The sequence below is a fragment of the Erpetoichthys calabaricus genome, chromosome 9 (genome assembly GCF_900747795.2).
Source record: "Erpetoichthys calabaricus chromosome 9, fErpCal1.3, whole genome shotgun sequence".
NCBI lineage: Eukaryota > Metazoa > Chordata > Cladistia > Polypteriformes > Polypteridae > Erpetoichthys > Erpetoichthys calabaricus.
Genome location: NC_041402.2, coordinates 182,235,032 through 182,253,791, shown reverse-complemented (window position 1 = coordinate 182,253,791; position 18,760 = coordinate 182,235,032).

Below are 18,760 nucleotides of genomic sequence, written 5' to 3'. Positions count from 1 at the left end.
TATATATATATATATATATATATATATATATATATATATATTGTGATATTCTTTGAAAATAAAAAGAAGCGTCACAAAAACAAAGTTTTGGGAACCGTCCCCGTATATTGTCCAAAGGACAAGGGAAAAAATCCACAAAGAAAACGTTTGAGTGATCAAAAGCAAAATGTATATAGCAGTTGATGATTGGTACATGATAAAAATGGTGTTTTTATACAGAAAAAAGCTAAAGCGGCTAGATGGAAAAATTCAAAATTCGACACTTAAGCCTATTATGAGGTGACGATGTGCTGATTAGTTTTTGAGCCAAATCGTGCAAGAGAAGGAGGCACTCTAGAGGAACCCTCAAATACCGTAATTCAATTTCTATCGTAATGACTTATTTTATGAAAAGAAAGATCACCATCATAATAGTAAATAATTACTGAAATGTTACAGAACAGTTTGGGTAACTTGGTTCCTAAGGCCCAAGGCCTACTGATGCTCACGTCCGAATTTTTTAATTTCCCCTTGGGGATGAAAAAGTATCATCTATCAATCTATAATGATGATACTACACTCTTTTTTTGTTTACAGAGTGTTTTCTGCAACAACTGCTTTTTTTAAATAATGTATAGTGTTGTTGTTGTCTGTGCCCTGTATTTGGAATGTCTTTATCATGAACTAGGGATTTTATAAGTTCATAAGTTTAATATTTTATTCAAGAATAATAACTGCAGGGTTGACATACTGTGCTTACATTTGCATACTTACTTACATATCGATCACGTCAAAAGTCCTAAAGTAAAATTCAATTAGGATGCTGTGGCTGGACCAGGTAGAAAGCTCTCCAGAAACTGGTTAGTTCATTTATATCACACTAGCTGTACCCCGTGGCTTTGCCCATATAGTAATGAAACAGGACTAACTTTAAAAATCAACAGAGGTTTGCACTATATCTGATCGTGTTCAGCTCTGACGGGAAAGCGTTCCCCAAGTGGGGAGAAAAGCTAATGGCCGTGATATCTCTGGCAATCAGCAGCTACCCTGTAAAACACATGGAGCTCTGATCACTCTCTCAAAACGTCAAACATTACTCCTTAACAATCTGTAGATGATAATGTCTGTTGAACAAACAGGCATCGCTAGCTAAGCGGAGGCAAGGTGCGCTCCAACACGTGGCGAGACGTAAACTCAAACAAAGGCTGGCGAGTGAATGAGGAAGGCCCCACCCCCCTGCTGTTGGCCCACAGCTACTCTGTTGGATTTGCATAAATACAGTACATCGGTACCATAAGCAAACTATGGTACTTAGCTCGATGAGAGAAGTCACAAAATCAACTGGAAAGTTCAAGCAAATTATAGAAAACAACCAAATTTAAATCCATTAAGTAATTCTCTCGTGAAAAGTGGACAGACATAAATCAGACAGACATACAGACAGAACATGCTTGGACCTGAAAATTTTTAAAACCATTTCTTAGCAAGCACCTATGGGCCAAGGTTAACTAACATTCAAATTTCAGGTCCCAAGTCCTCATGGTTCAGGAGATTTCATGATGAGTGAGTCATTGGTATTTGGCTTTTATATATATAGATTTGTGCAATTACAGTATAATGTGCAAAGTGCCTTGCACTCACTCACTCATTTGGGCATATTACGCGATGGGACTGCACTTGCCAGTATGGGTGCCTCGCTCCTTTTTCTTTAGGACTGAGCCAGGCATAGTGATATTTTAAAGGTGCAGGTCCATTTCCTCTTCATTGTGCTTGTCTTTGAAGGTTTGTGTGTGTGCATGTGTGTGTGTGGGGGGGGGGGGGGGGGGAGGGTGTGTTGGGGTATAAAAGGGGCAAACATATTTCCAGCTTTATGAACTTTGGAAGGGCGAGCAAAGGAAGCAGTTAGGAAGCCATGAAAGACGACACCCGCCAGCCAGACACATATCAAAGCATACAAGGGAGATTTCCATGAGAGAAGTGAAGGGCTCTGGAAGTGGTTAAGGATAGCAATTTTCTTTTCTCTTCTCTTTCACTGCATTTCTCTTCGTCATTTCTCTCTCTCTAAGAAAAAAAGAATTGGGGAGGGGGGGGCAGCAAAAAAAAATGAAATTAGTTGTGACAGGTCACATCCTGACAAGATGTGACAAGGCAGTTAAGGGTGAAAAGAAAAGAGGTTTTGATTCCCCTGCTGAGGGTAGCTGTTTGCACTGACAGGAGATGCACAATTTTGTCTTCACGGGTTGTGTCTCCTTCACTCATCCTTCTGTTTCCCCTCTCGCCCCTCCGTCTCCACACATACACAGATACGGTACACATCTATGTGTGTTTTAAACGACTCAATTACTGCAGACCCTGCCGAGAAAATTATGGATGTTTCACACTGTTTCTCTGTGGACAACAGCGGACCCCCCCCCAGCCCGCCCCCAGCTTCTTCATGTACTCAGCCCCACCCCCCAACTAAGTAACATATCTTGTCTTTTCTCATCTCGCCTTCTCTCCATGTGTTTTTTTTTTCCCCCCTTGAAGCTCATGAAAAATGACAGAGCCCTTCAGAAGCAAAGCCATGTTTGAGCCAGATCGCTTGTGTCGCCCCCTACAGGGCTGGCCAATTTGAATTCATCAATGTGAAACGGAGACCAGTTTAGTGCGCATGTGCAGCCTGTATACACATTTACACAAGTGTTCAAGTAGACACATGCCCACATTAACAAAGATATGAGCAAAAATCCAACTTTTTGCAGGCACAAGTAGACCAGGAGTAGAAACCACACTATCCTGGTACAGAGTGCATGAAACTGGCATTTGTGACCAGCATGAAATATGGTGTCACTCTATTGCATCACAATAAACAAGAGGGTTTAAAATACAGAACTGCATTTAAATTCATAGAAAACAGAAGTCACTAGCATATGTGTCATCTATTTAGAGTTGTCATCTAGACCTGTCATTCCTCCCCTATCAAGCAAATCTAAAGGTGTATAGTTTAGTTGGAAGGAATTGTGAGGAATAAACTGTCATTTAATGTATAACTGAGTGTGATTAATACATGTAGGTAGATAGATAGATAGATAGATAGATAGATAGATAGATAGATAGATAGATAGATAGATAGATAGATAGATAGATAGATAGATAGATAGATAGATAGATAGATATGATACTACTATCTCTCTCTCTCTCTCTCTTTATATATATATATATATATATATATATATATAAAATCCAATGATCCAAAGTCTGTCTGCCTGCTTTTCATGAGACAATTACTTAACAGATTTAGATCGGGTTTTTTTCTATAACTTGCTTGGTCATACCAGGTTGATTTTGCTACTTCTCTCATTGCGCTATGTTTCATATAAATATAGTTTGCTTGCAGGAGTGATATATTCGCACTAATCTGAGACAAAGGCTGCGGGACGAGGGGAGGGGGAAGCGTGACATTAGGAGTAGGGAGCTGGGCAGGGCTGTTCTCACTGCCCTGTTTCACTACTACATGGGCGGAGCTTTAGGGGACGGCAAGTAATACATAATTATAGGTGTGACAGGCACTATATAATACCTAGAGATAGACATGAATGGTACCACATAATAAACTATATATCTGTGACAGACATTATATAATGTATTAGATAGATGTGACTGGCACTGTATAATTAGAGAGATAAAGGTGCTATATAATAGATTTACAGACAGAATTTGAATGACACTGTATAATGGATAGATGTGAAAAGCACTGTATAATAGATGGATATGAACGGCACTACATAACAGATAGACAGTTGTGAAAGACCTAATTAAAAGATAGATAAATAGATAGACAGTAGATAGATGTGACCAGCATTGTAGAACAGATAGGAACAGATAGGAATATACTGTATAATAGATTAGGGGGCTTTGCTCGCCAACCGTAAAACCCCCAACCCCACCATCTTGCGCTATGTGCCAGCCACTTCGCGTCACTGCCGTTCGTTCACCAAACAACAAATCTTTTAATTCTCATGGACACGCCTCTTCATTGGGAAGAAACACTACGTTTCCTTGATGGCAACACGAATTAGACGATCTAAAAGTCTACGACGTAAAGTTTAAATCCGAACAATATATTTGATCTCTTTTCGCTGTTCTGTTATAATAGAGTAATAATTTCTGTTTGTTTGCGCTAATGCGATCTTTACTATCATTTTTTTGAGACTTTCAAATTTTCGTACTTTCATTATCTCCAACCTGCTCTGTATGTGTATCACGCCAACGTTTTTGAATTCTTTGTCATCTACTCTTTGTCTTTTATTTCCAGCCCTGGGCGTGGTTAAATCTCTTGGCAAAGGGTCTTGTCTCGGGGGACGTGAAAGTATCTCTCTGAAAAAGTCATGTCTCATCCCAGGATTTTTTATTGTAATAGAGAGATGATTAAAATATAAAGTGTGACAGGCACTAAAAGACAGATAGGGACACAGATATAAAAGGCACTTTATAATAGATATGCACTCACCAGACACTTTATTAGGTACACCTGTTCAACTGATTGTTAACACAAATATCTTATCAGCCAATCACATGGCAGCAACTCAGTGCATTTAGGCATGTTGACATTGTTAACAGGACCAGCCGAAGTTTAAACCAAGCATTAGACTTGGGAAGGAAGGTGATTTAATTGACTTTGAACTTCACATGGTTGTTGGTGGAGACGGCCTGGTCTGAGTATTTCAGAAACTGCTGAAATACTGGGCTCTTCATGCACAACCATCTCTAGGGTTTGCAGAGAATGGTCTGAAAGGGGAAAATATCCAGTGAGTGGCAGTTCTCTGGGCGAAAATGCCTTGTTGATGCCAGAGGAAAATGAGTAGACTGGTCTGAGCTGATAGAAAGACAACAGTAACTCAATTAACCGCTCGTTACAACCGAGGTATGAAGAGGAGCATCTCTGAACACACAACACATCGAACCTTGAAGCAAACGGGCTACAGCAACAGGAGACCACACCAGGAGTCACTCCTGTCAGCTAATAACAGGCAACTGAGGCTACAATTCACATGGGTTCAATGAAATTGGACAACAGAAAAGTGGAAACATGTTGCCTGGTCTGATGAGTCTTGATTTCTCTTGCAACATTCAGATGGTGGGGTCAGAATTCAACAACATGAAAGCATGGATCCATCTGCCCTTGTATCAACAGTTCAGTCTTGTGATGGTAGTTTAATTTTTAGATCATTTTAATTTTTAGTTTATTTTTTAGTATTTGGAATTTGTTATTTTTCGCATACCCCAACTTACTCTCCAAAGAGATTTTGGGGTCAGAGTGCCGTGTCAGCTATTTGTACAGCGCATTGCTCAAGGGCCCAATGGGGTATCATTCCTTCTGTCACTGACAGAAATTGAACCTTCGAGTTACCAACCCAGATCCTTTAGCCAGAGGGCCACCACTCCACCCACAAAATGGTGTGGGGGATATTTTCTTGACATACTTTCTGCCCCTTAATGCCAACTGAGCATTGTTTAAATGCCACAGCCTACCCAAGTATAGTTGCTGACCACGTCCATCTCTTAATGTCCGCAATGTACCCATCTTCTGATGGCTACTTCCAGCATGATAACGCGTCATGTCACAAAGCTCAGATCATTTCAAACTGGTTTCTTGAACATGACAATGAACTCACTGTACTCAAATGGCCTCCTCAGTCACCATATCTCAATACAGTAGAACACCTTTGGGATGTGGTGGAATGGGAGATTCAAATCATGCATGTTCAGCTGACAAAGCTGCAGCAACTGCATGATGCCATCATATCCATATGGACCAAAATCCCTGAGGAATGTTTCCAGCACCTTGTTGATTCTATATCACGAAGAATTACAGTAGAACTGAAGGCAAAAGGGGGTTCAACATGGCACTAGCAAGGTGAACCTAATAAAGTAGCCAGTAAGTGTATAAATATCAAGGGATAAATAGATGTAAAAGGCACTATACAATAAAAATGATTTATGTTTCCTTGTTTCTATACATGATGTAAGGGGGACATTTAACTAAGTTAATGTCCTCAAGGCATCTGGTTTAGATGGAATTTCAGCGTGTCTTTTAAAAACCTATAGCAACAAATTGTCTAATGTCTTCACTGATATCGTCAGTATTTCATATAATTCTTTAATAATAAGAATCTGTGGATCCTGCCTGCTTCAAAAGTGCAAACATTCTTCCTGTGTTTAAGAAAACAAAGATGGCCTGTCTGAATGACTACAGGCTGGTGGCACTCACTCTAATTGTGATGAGGTGCTCTGAGAGACTGGTGCTGGGACACATTGAACAGAATATTCCAGATAGTCCTTATCAGCTCCAGCTTGCATTAAACCACCATCAATGAAGAGAGGATGCCATATCCCTTACACTTCATACCATACTGGTACATCTAGATCATACAAGTCCTTTGCCAGAGGTCTGTTTATAGATGAAAGCCCCACATTTAACACTGTTGGACTAGCATAGCCGTTCATCAGACTCCTCAATTTACAACTCAGCACCACCTTCTGCAACATGATTTTAGACATACTAATTAACAGAAATCAGCATGTGTGGATTGGCAGTATCACGTCCTCCATGTTTACCCTCAGGGTAGTGTGCTGTGCCTCCAGTTATGACTGAGTGGCCAATCACAGTTCCAGCTTCATCTTTATGTTTGCTGATGACCGCACCATCAGAAGCCTGATCACCAGCAATTATGAGATAGCTTATACAGTAGAGTGGAGATCTACATGTTGGCTCAGTGGTGTTACAGCAACAATCTCACCTTTAATGACAGCAAAACCAAAGAGCTGGTTATAGACTTGGGGAAGCAGGAGGCCGAGCAGACTGATATCTGCACTGGAGAGACTGCTGTTGAATTAGCGAGCAGCTTTACATTTCTTGAAATGATCATCAACAGTGTGCACAACACATTCCGGCTCTTTTCAAAAAGGCATTTGCATTTCTCCATTTGTTCTCACAAACTTCTTCAGTTGCACAGTGGAGTTAGGGTTAGGGTTAGGGTCACATTTTGGGGTAAAGACCTGCAGAGGGTGGTGAAGGTGGCACAGGATGTGACTGGCACCCAGCTGCCTTCTGTTTGGGACATATTCAACATTTGCTGGATAATTAGAAATCTCAGCCATCCTTCACAGCTACTTTTCTCACTCCTCCATATTAAGGCTGTTGGCACTTACCCCGTTAGATTAATGGATGGTTTCCATTCAAAGGTCATAAGGTTACTGAACAGCCCATCAAAACAACAAAAATCACAGCATAACAAAATCTATTCATATAAATATATTATACTTGCTAGTAGATTTCATATATGCTGTAATTGTGTATGTGTATATATATATGGTGATAGAATAAATATAAAAAATATTTGATCTCTCTTTCCCTACGTGTACCTGTAGCATTCCTCCTGTGCCTTTCTTCAGTATCCTTATGTGTCTCAACCTCTCTTGCCTAGTGCTTCCTGTTTCTCAATGGCATTCCGTAAAGCCTGCTTCTCAGACTGCCATTTCGAGACACCTTGCTCACCACCTGTCTGCTTGTTGACCACCACCAATGGTAGACATATGGAAGAGTACTTATGCTAAAATGAAACTCAATCCAATATATTAACAACATTTCAATTCAATGCATTTTATTTTGGCCCGGTTTTATCATGTCATAATTGAAAACATTTTAATCAAATGATTGATTTCTTTTCACTATAACATTCAATACAGAAGCGTATTGCATTTTAATTTTGTCCATAGATATTGTGTCATAACTAAAAGCAAAGCAAACGTATTGCATTTCACTTAGCGGCACCTCCAAATGTTATTGTATTTTGATTGAAGACCACGGTAATCAACAGAATGTAATCAAATGACCAATGAGTGTCAAGAGGTAGGGCAATGGCTGTCAATAGCTGGGAAAAAGAGGCGTTCCAATTGTAAACCTTTCTGTGTTCTGGCAGCAAGCCTAAGTTGTGTCAATGTGTAGTGACCAACTGAATGACAAGAAGAATGTTTTAGGTCTTGCTGAAAATGTTTTCTCTTACGTTAGGTTTTCCAAATAATGTGCTATACCTGTCTTATATCGTAATGTTGCATTCTTCTTCTGTTAGTACTGGCCAATATGTTAGGACATTTAGCAATAACCTGTACTGTCATCCTCATCTGCAGGTGTTTCTAAATCGTATTTTTTGGGAATATCATGTTGCAGCTGTTAGAGTCATTTGCTCTTGAAGGCATTCTAAGAATGTTAGTATAGCAGGTGGAAATTCTTCTGTTGTTGCTGCTTTTATCATACTGGCCATGTCCACCAACCACTCGACACAAGCGAGAATGAAATTGTCATTTACATCACCAGCTTCCACCAACAGATCCCCTGTCTTGTCAGCTGCCCATTCACCATCTTTCGAACACCCATTACCCCAACTGTTGATGCCCTTTGCCCCACCTTTTGTTGCTGATTAGTCATTTGATTACATCCTGTTTTGGCATGATTAATGCACAGTCTTGAATCAAAATGCAATTCACTCCAAGTAGCCTGTTAAGCAAAATGCAGTATGTCTGCTTTTCTTTTAGCTATGACACGTGATCTGTGAACATGCATTTCAGACTGACAAAAACATTTTGTGCCGTGGTGAAAAGCAAACGATGATTCGGTTAATATGTTTTTAATCATGACATGATAAAATTGGGCCAAAATGAAATGCACCATATGAATTGTATTGCAATGTAACTAACACATTGGATTGCAACCAATTTTGGTACAAATAATTTTTTCATATTGATAAAAATGTCACACAATGCAATAAAATTTCTATCTGCATGTTTGGAGCATGGAGCTGGCCACCACCAATCTTGCCTGGTGGTCTGAATTTTTCGATATATATATATATATATATATATATATATATATATATACACAGTGGAACCTCGGGTCACGATTGTAATTCGTTCCAAAACTCTGGTCGCAACCCGATTTGGTCATGACCCAAAGTAATTTCCCCCATAGGATTGTACTGTATGTAAATACAATTAATCCGTTCTGGACCGTACGAGCTGTATGTAAATATATATACACTCACTCGCGCTCTCTCTCTCGCTCACTCGTGCTCTCTCGCTCTCTCTCTCACTCGCGCTCACTCGCTCTCTCTCTCACTCGCGCTCACTCGCTCTCTCTCTCTCTCGCTTGCTCGCTCTTTCTCTCTCTCTCTTGCTCTCTCGTGCTCTCTCTCTCGCTCACTGTACAGGGAATGCACAGGGAGAGACTGAACATGTGCGGAAATCATCGGCGTGTACAAACCAGAAGGGAAACTGGCTTGTTCTGTCACCCGAGTGTGTGGTCGTGAACAGATGCAAAAGTTTGGTGAACTTTTTGGTTGTAACCCGATTTGTACGTGGTCCGAGACGTTCGTGATCCGAGGTTCCACTGTATATATATATAACATATATACATACATTTTTTACAACATCACAAAATAATAGATGGTAGAATGAGTAAAACAGCTGAGTTTCATTTTACATAGTTTCCTAAAATTGGCACCAAACTTAATTTTGCATGTGATTTTGCAACCAAAAAACTCATTAAAAAATGTTTTGTATGTTTTTTGGGGGTAGAAAGAAAGGTACATTACATTAGTTGTAACACTGTTTGGCAACACTGTACTACCTTTTTGGATTTGTTTATTTCTCAGAAAAGGATCCAGATGAAAATAAATGGGGAAAAGCTTTCTTTTAGAAATTGAATGTTGTTAAAAACACAACTCACAATTAAACAAATAGACGTACCCTTAGACAACAAGACTAATTAAGAGCTTAAATTGTTAACCGGATTAGCTGAGAAGAAAACGCTGTACCTGTGGTCTTCGATGAGATCCTTCTTTGACCAGTACAAAACTTTGTGCCTGGGAGTAACAGTGTTCTTCTATCAGCCCCAGCTCCCTCCTGCTGCCTGATGGGAATTGTAGTTCCTGCATTGGCGCTGGTTTTTGAGTTGTCCCAACCCCATCTCCCAATACACCATGTAGCCTATATATTAAGTTTAACCAATGGCAACGAACACAAATAATTTCCTGAAAATCGTTTCAGTAGACAAATTGATTACAGTTTTATTTACATAAATGCATCTTTTACAGTATGATGAAGAGCCTTTCAAAATAATCAACCTGTATTTTATATCTTTTACAGTGGGCATTTCACAAATTGCTTTATAATACCTAATAATTCATGTTTATTTTATACAGCACCACTTTTTGTTGAGCATGAGAATTGATGCTGGAAACAGTCAAACTTTATTTTATATAGTGCCTTTCACACATTAACCTCAGACGTTCAAATCATATAATCCTTTACACAGACAGTAATAACAGAGCAAAGTGAGAGAGAAAGACATGCACAAGATCCCCCAGATGATGCCGGGCTATAATCGGAATAGAAGAATCAATTTTGATAATGTAGTAGCACGTTAGTACAGACCTGAATATGATGGCAGAGTTGCTTCTCGGGCTGACACACCAGAGCAGTTGATGCTTTGAACTTAAGTGCAGTGCTTACTCGGACACTCTACAGATTGGGTTACTTGGCTATTAATGTGACCTTCTGGGACCACCTGACACTGTATGGGATGTCATTGTCTTTCCTTTTTGCCCCTCATCTAGTGGTGGTCTTGGTCATTAGCTGCACAGTTTAGTTTTAGATTGTGAACCTTCACCCTTATACATTCTCTAATCCTAAAGGGAGGCATGGGGTGCTTTCACAGAGATGTGATTCTACTAAACATGACATTGATGTTCAAAGTTGTCCGCCCACATAACCCTCTCTGGTGCCAAGCCTTTTCTGCCAGTTTGGCATGTGACACTTTAAGCCCCATCACTACCTTTTAGGCTTAAGATGCCACTGTGCCAAAGGAGTCTAAATGAAGAGACCGTGGCAACACTGACGACAGTCTGTTTTCATACTGGTGAGTCTGTGAGCACCGTGCTGATGTCTCAGCTGGCTTTGACAGGCAGCCCAGTGCCACGGTTATTTTCCCTAATGGAATACACACAGGGGAGCTGGGGAGAGAGTGGCGGAAAGCTCTGCCATTGACAGCCCAGCCCACCCAGACACATATTGGTCTGACAGATGGGCAGGTTCAGCCAGAACCCTGTAATCCTTTCATATCTCCAGGCACTGGACGCATTTAAGGGTGTCATAACCCCTCTCTATTGATCCCTTCTGCTTCTCATCCAATCGAGAAGCAAAAGCAGAAAATTGCTGGGCTCTTTCTCTATTAAAGGGGCTGAACGTCAAACCTGCAAGAATAACAGGAACACTGTGGACCTGTCAGTGCAGGGTGCTTTCTGTGTCCATTCACCTGCCTCTCCCCCATCACCAAAGTCGGACACCAAGGGAGAAGAGAGGAAAAATTTCATGTCCATTTCTTGAAACCATGCTTATTCAGTGGTTCATTGCAAGCAAAAAATGTCCACAGACTTAGTTAGATCCAGTCAGATTTAAGAGTCCTGCACATCTTATTGATCCTGTCAAAGCATAATAAAGATAAGTGTCCCACCTTTGAGAGTGATCCTGACAATCTTCAGAAGCTTCAGTTTAATTGGCTTGGAGTAAGAATTTGTTGGGTTTACTACCATGGAATCTGATATGTCAGAAAATATACACTTGTATCTTGAAAGCTTTGGACTTTGATCCTGTTGGGTCTAAGAGACCTGCACAGCCATATTATGTTGGAGGCTGAACTTTCCTAATGTAATGTAAATTTACAGATTACTATTTTTGAGTCTGATTTTGTTAAACTTCACAAATGTGTCGTGTTACAGCTTTAGAGTCTGATCTTGTTACATCTAAGAGGTCACCACAGCTATATTATTTTTGAAGCTGATCCTTTGCCAGCCTCATCATGGCATCACAGCTATCTTGTTCATTAATCAATTGCTCCAATTACGTTAGTAGAAAGGGACACTGCTGCAAATTGTCTTTTTTATGTTTGCAAAAACATGTTTTTTTGTATGCATACCCAAACCATATGAAAAGTGCATAAAGTGCCTCACCAGTCGGTTAATGGCCTTAAGCACAACAGGCAAGATGCAGTGAAGTGTGGTTGAGATACTGTTGATCTGTTGGCCAGTTCCCTGAGAAGTGACAACAGAAAGCCAATAAAAACTGATTAAAAACCATAAAAGTTCTTCAGTGCAAATATGTAGCATTGGTATTCCCGAAAGGGAACTGAAATGGAGACTACACATCAGATTCAAAGAGCTGGAAGAACTTTGACGTTACCAATTTTAAGGTATTGAAAAATAGGTCAGCGTGGGCATCAGGAGTTTCTATGCCAACTTCACTTGCAGCTTGGGGAGCAGTGACAGTTATTTCAAAATTAAGGCTGGGCTTAGGCATGACTGTGTAACGTCTGCTTTGCTTTTAGGCCTAGTCACTCACTGGGTAATGAAATGCACTGTTGACGATGAACCAGCACACATCAGGTAGAGGTACTTTTCCACCCTTGAAGACCTTGATTTTGCTAATGGCCTTGTCTTGATGTTGCATATGCACCATCATAAGCAAGGAAAAAAAACACATGGTCTTAAAACAAATTGATGGAGGTCATGACAGGTCATGGATAGTCTAACAACTGCTAAGGTTGATGGAAAAAAACTTATCTGGCTGGCACTTTCACATATCTGGGCAACATTGTAAAATAGGATGAAGGAACAGGCAACGACATCCAGAGCAGACTGTAAAGCAAGCAACACCTTCTGGACTCTCAACAGTGTGTAGAAATCCCAATAGCAGAGTACCCACAACAAGCTGAGGCAGTACCAGAGCTGTGTCTTATCAGCTCAAGGTCTGAATATTGGAGGATGGCAGGAGGTGTTATGACTAATCTGGCTGCATTCCACACAAAAAGCTTGAGAAGAATCCTGGTCAAAAAGGGTCCTGGCTAAGAATCATCTAGAATGTAGAACTGCTCGCTCAATGCCATCCAAAAATTATGGCCACTATTGGGATGAGGAGATGATGGAGATGGACTGGTCATACATCAGAAGGAAAGGCATTGTCCTCTCCAAAACTGCCTTGCATTGGACTTCTGAAGGGACATGAAAAAGAGGGTGGCCCAGGAATACATGGCAGTGCACTGTGAAAGTGGAGCTGACCCTTGAACCACAGTTAATGTACTACTGAAAAACTGACCCAGGCCAGACAGCAAAGAAAAGCCTTTGTTGATGCCCTGCATGCCAAAGAGGCATAATGGACAGTATTAGTATGGATCAGGGCAAGGGTAACAAACCATTTCTAAAGCTTAGAGTGTTCTGAGGAGCACAGCGGCCTCAGGAATTGTGAAATGGAAGACATTTGGAACCAAAAGTACTCTTTTCAGAGTTGGCAATTTGGTCAAACTGAGTAACCGAGGAAGTAGGGCCTGGGTCAGAGAGGGGACAAATGATCCATCTGGTCACTCTAACACAGCTTCTGAAGTTGTCGGTCGAGATAGGAGAACCTGTGAGAAGGACAACCAACTCAGCAGCACTCCATCAATTAGGCATTTATGGTAGAGGTGCTTGATGGAAACCACTCTTAAGTAAAAGACATCTGTCAGTTTAAAGAAAGGATCTGAGAGCATGAGGAGAAAAATAAATATTTGGGCAGAACTCCAAGGACCATGTCAAACAAAGCCCAGACGCTACTCATCACCTGTGTAACACCACCCCTATGGTGAAGCATTGTGATGGCAGCATCATGCTATGGGGGTGCTTCTCAGTAGCAGGTCGGAATTGAGGGAGTGATGAATGCAGATAAAGTACAGAGGGGCCTTTGAAGATAACGTGCTCCAGAATGCATGCAGTCTCAGACTGAGGTGAAACACTCAACTTTGAGCACAACAATAACCCAAGGCATATAGCGAAGACAATGCAGCAGTGGCTTTGGGACAGGACTGTGTCTATCCTTGAGTGGCCCTGCCAAAGCCCACACTTAAACCCCATAGGACAACTGTGGAAAAACCTGAAGGCGATAGTTTACAGCCAGTGTATTGGAGCTTCAGAGTATCTGCCAAGAAAAATGGGATCAACTGCCCAACTAACCCAAGAAGACTCAAAGCTGGAATTGCAGCCAATGGAACTTCTGAATTAAAGGCCTGAATACTTCTATGAATGAGAGATTTCAGTGTTTAATTTTGAATAAATTTGCAAACCTTTCTGAAAAAATGTTTTCACTTTGTCATTATGGGTTATTAAGTGTAAATTGATGGGCAAAAATGGTAAAACGGTCAGAATACTTTCTGTGTCCACTGTATATATAGTACAGTGGCACCAGGTAGGGGATCCAAGAGACAGAGAAATGGACTTCACACTCGAACAATGCCTTCTTCTACATTCACTCTGCACAGCCGGTTCAACATTCTGTGGCTCTGTGTGCTCCCAGCTGCCTCCTCCTGTGACAGCACATGCACTCATTTGGTGTCAGTGGCTGCACCATCTGTCACACTATTCCCAACTCCATGAGCTGATCCAAAGGAAGACATCACTTACCTCTGCTGTTAATTTCGCTATCTGTGCCCATTGAATCCACGATTATTGGCTGGCTTATACAGAAAGCCCCGCCCCTTCGAATAGTCTGCTGCTACCTGAGAAACTTTTCACTCTCAGGCCTGGAAAAAGACCATTACATTATACTTTATAAAAATCAATTTTCTCAGAGGTTTATCTAACTTGTAAATGCAGTCTACCCCCCTCGTCCTCTCAAAACTCTATAATTTAATCCCCCTCCGCAAAATCTTGACAGATGACAGAATCTCTGTCTAATTAAAGTATGATTAAGACAGATCTGCACATGCGCAGTAATGATGTTCATTTAGTATATTTTATATCTTTCCCTCAGTTTGTAACGGGTTTAATTGTTTCAGATTGTGATTATGTCAGACTGTGTAAATTTCGATCTTTTCATGACTCTTTGGCACTATTGCTGTTTGAAGGACTGAGGGCCCAAGGCACTGCTGCTCAGTTTGGCCTTGAATTCTGAAGTTTGCATGTTCTCTCCATGTCAGTGTGGGTTTTCCTGGTCTATTCAAGTTTGTATGTTAGGTTAATGGGTAATTCTAATATTGGCTAAGTGTACACTACCAGTCAAATGTTTTAGAACACCTCAGTTTTTCTCGTTTTTCTTAAAATGTAATCATTTGAAATGCAATGAATGACCTAAAATGGTGAAAGGGTAAGCAGTAAACTGCCAGAGGTTGAAATTAAACGTTTAGGATAGCAGATACTGGAAAAAAGGAAATTTTACAATATTCTTCAGGGAACAACTCATATGTTACAATCCACAGATGTGCTGCAACAATTAAAGTACATTAAGCCTTGCAAGTTGAAGCAAACAATTAGCACAGGCATCCCAACATCTGTAGATTGCTTAAAAACCCTCTGTCTGTCATAAAGCGGAGTTGGGAAAGACTATGTTACTACACCCTCTGAAGTACAACTTTGGACAATATTACACTGTAGAAAGTTGTAAATTCCTGTAATAATAGCAAGAAAATAGCAATTAAGAAATGAAATGAGACAGCCTTATTACCCTTAGAAGCAGTAGGCCTTTCATTTAGAGAAATTGTTAAAATCCAAGTGTCAGTGAGTCCAGTGGTGTCCTACACAATCCAAAAGCAATTGGAAACTGCAGGAAACTCGGATAGGAGGAGACCTGGCAGACCCAAAGTCACCACCCAATCAGAAGACAAGTTTATGAGTATCACCAGCTTGTGTGATAGGCACCTTAGAGCACAACTTCTTCAAGCACAGCTTAGCAGTGCAGGTCGATAAAAGCAAATCTCACTTTCCACTGTGAAGAGGAGACTTTCTGCTGCAGGTTTGACAGGGTGATTGGCAGGAAGAAAGTCTTTCCTTAAAGGATGGAATAGAGCCTTGAAATACAAGCTGTGGACTACCGCAGACTGGAAGAAAGTCTTATGGAACTGATGAATCCAAATTTTAAATCTTTGGTTCATCACACAGGGTGTTTTGTATGCTATTGAATTGGTGAAAGTTTGGTTCCTCAGTGTAAGTGTGATGGTCTGGCGTTCTCTTGCTGGAGGCAGAGCTGGCGACTTGCACAGAGAGCCTAGCATACTGAATCAAAAGGATCACCACAGTCTGGCTGTTGGCAGCAAAAGGTGGCTACTTTGTTCAATCAACATTTTTTTTTAAATTTTGAACTCTTAATGGTTTCTTTCTTTTTTTTTGGCATTGTTCTCTGGCTTGATTTCCTGAAACATTAAGACATTAAACTGCATGCTTTTCCATTTAAAACTGAAAAAACTGAAACTGGTGTTTGAAAACTTTTCACCAGTAGTGTATGTGAGTGGACACTGCAATGGACTGGTTTCCTATGCAGATCTGACTCCTGTCTTGAAGGTGCCAAGGTATCTTTGAACTGGATTAGGGGTTTAACATTGAATTGAGAAATTGGTTTGTATGATAGATCAGCAAGCTTCATCTTGGTGATTGGTGTCTTTTTAGTTTGTCTGGTCACTTTTGTGCTGAATGCACTTAGAGAAACCTTCATTATTCAGCATTTCAAAGCAGAGAAACCAAACAGAAAAAAAATATTTACAGCATCAGAACACAAAAAACGAGAGATAAAATTAGAAGCATGTCTGGCTTGGTCAGTGGTTTGCTGAATCACAGACACTCCATAGTCAATGTTTCAATGAAAGTGAGATATTTAATTGTTAGGATCAGTTAGGGGGGACTGTGTCTGCAAATTACACTTACACCGCACAAGGCGTCAATAAGGCAAGAATAAATGTGCAGTGGTTTTGAGCCACTCGGATTCACACCTCCATAGGGACGGGGATTTGTTTGTTTGTTTGGTGGGGACCCTAGGAATGTACCCAGCCTTGGCCCGACTTGCACCACTCACAAACAGTGACACGAAATAACAGAATTAAACTAATAAATCTGTATATTGCTTGAAACAAAAAATATAAGCAAATAAACATATAATTCTTCTCTTACCCCATGACAATATTAAATCCCGGCACAACAATAAACAACTAACAATAAACACTCATGACAAAGTCCTCAACACAGTCCAAATGCAGCAGTAACATATGAAGTAGAATGAAGGAAAAAGATAACAATCCAGGGAACAGCTTTATGTAAGTAATGTATTAAACAATCGTACCAATAGTCCTGATGCGGTGAAGGGTGGCGTGATTAGGGAACACTCCCTCCAATGATGGCGATGGTAAATTGGACACACTACTCACATGAAAAACAGGTAAAAGACAGTTTGTACATTCATACAGGCCGCGATCCACGAAAAAGCGATGGTCCAAGGCAGATGATGTAGATGGCAAAACAGACGGGTGAACACAAACACAAAAACTGACCTTTTCTTACTGCTTGGCTGGCTCCCTTTTAAGTTTCCAACTAGCCTCTCTTTCCCCAGCAGCCCCTGCATTCTCCTCAGATGTCCAATTGGGGCAACACTCTTGGGGCAGCTGGGAAATGGAGTCCTTTCATTTGTAGGGCTGCTTTTGGAGCTACAAGACCTCTTCTCATGGTCTAAACAGATCAACATCTGCCCGGGCTGATTTTTCCCTGTCTTCTTCTTGGCTGTTCTCTCTCCTTTTAAAACGGTGCACTTTATGCAAATTGCTCCGAGAAAAAAAGGAAAACCGGATGTCCCACCTTTTGGGGCACCTCTGTCAATCACAGTTTGTAAGTACTATCCACACAAGCAAACCTGATCGACAACAGAATAACACATTACTTCTATTTATGTGGCAGCGCTACAAATGTTATGCCATTATTTAAATGTGCACAGAAGCCCAAACGGAAACCCCTCTCGCTCACAGATTTTATATACAGGAATAATCACGCGCAACAATCACAAAGAGGACTAAGACCCTGATATGTGCAAATCCTAGGAATGTCCCTGGATTGACAGCCTAACTTTAAACGTGAAGGGTCCCCCATGAGCTAGTCCATTGTAATAGACATTTGCAACTGCAGAGTTTGAAAGGGGACCCCCACTCCACCCTCTAAAATATTTACATTTAGAGGCATGGATGCTTACTATGAAACGGGATGAATCCTGCTCTCCGTAATTCTAATAATGAAGAGAATATATAATTTCACATTATTATTACTGATAACCCATTTCAATTCAAAAGAATGCACATTCCTTTAAATTTGCATCTATCCAATGACCATCAACAAAAGCCCAATCACTAGGAAAAGCAAGAATTGGTCTAATGCAGGAATGTTTTACTCCTGGACATTTGTGTATAGTATGTTCAAGAGTAATCCGCTCTAGTGACCCAATGATATAATTTTTACTTATTATCTCACTGGTGCCATTATCCAATGTGGCTTACAACATTTTTGATTGAAATGAAAACACATTTGAAAGAAAATCACAAAATTGGGCAATAGAGAAAATGACTCCCCATATATGAGGCCCTTCTCACCTGCCTCTTTGTATGCTAAAAGAATGAAGGAAATGTAAATGAGCTACAGATTATGATGACCCTCTGAGTGTCTGAAAGCAAGTGAGTACCTTGTCTGCCATAATGGAATAGTCTTCATGTAGTATATTACATATAGAGCACCATACATACTGAGCTCTTTATATATTTAGAGAGTGATGTTGACAAATCATATTTAAAACAGAAAGGTGTGAAAGGTACTATATACTAGATCAATATATAGTTGTGAAAGGCACTGTATAATAGATAGATAGATAGATAGATAGATAGATAGATAGATAGATAGATAGATAGATAGATAGATAG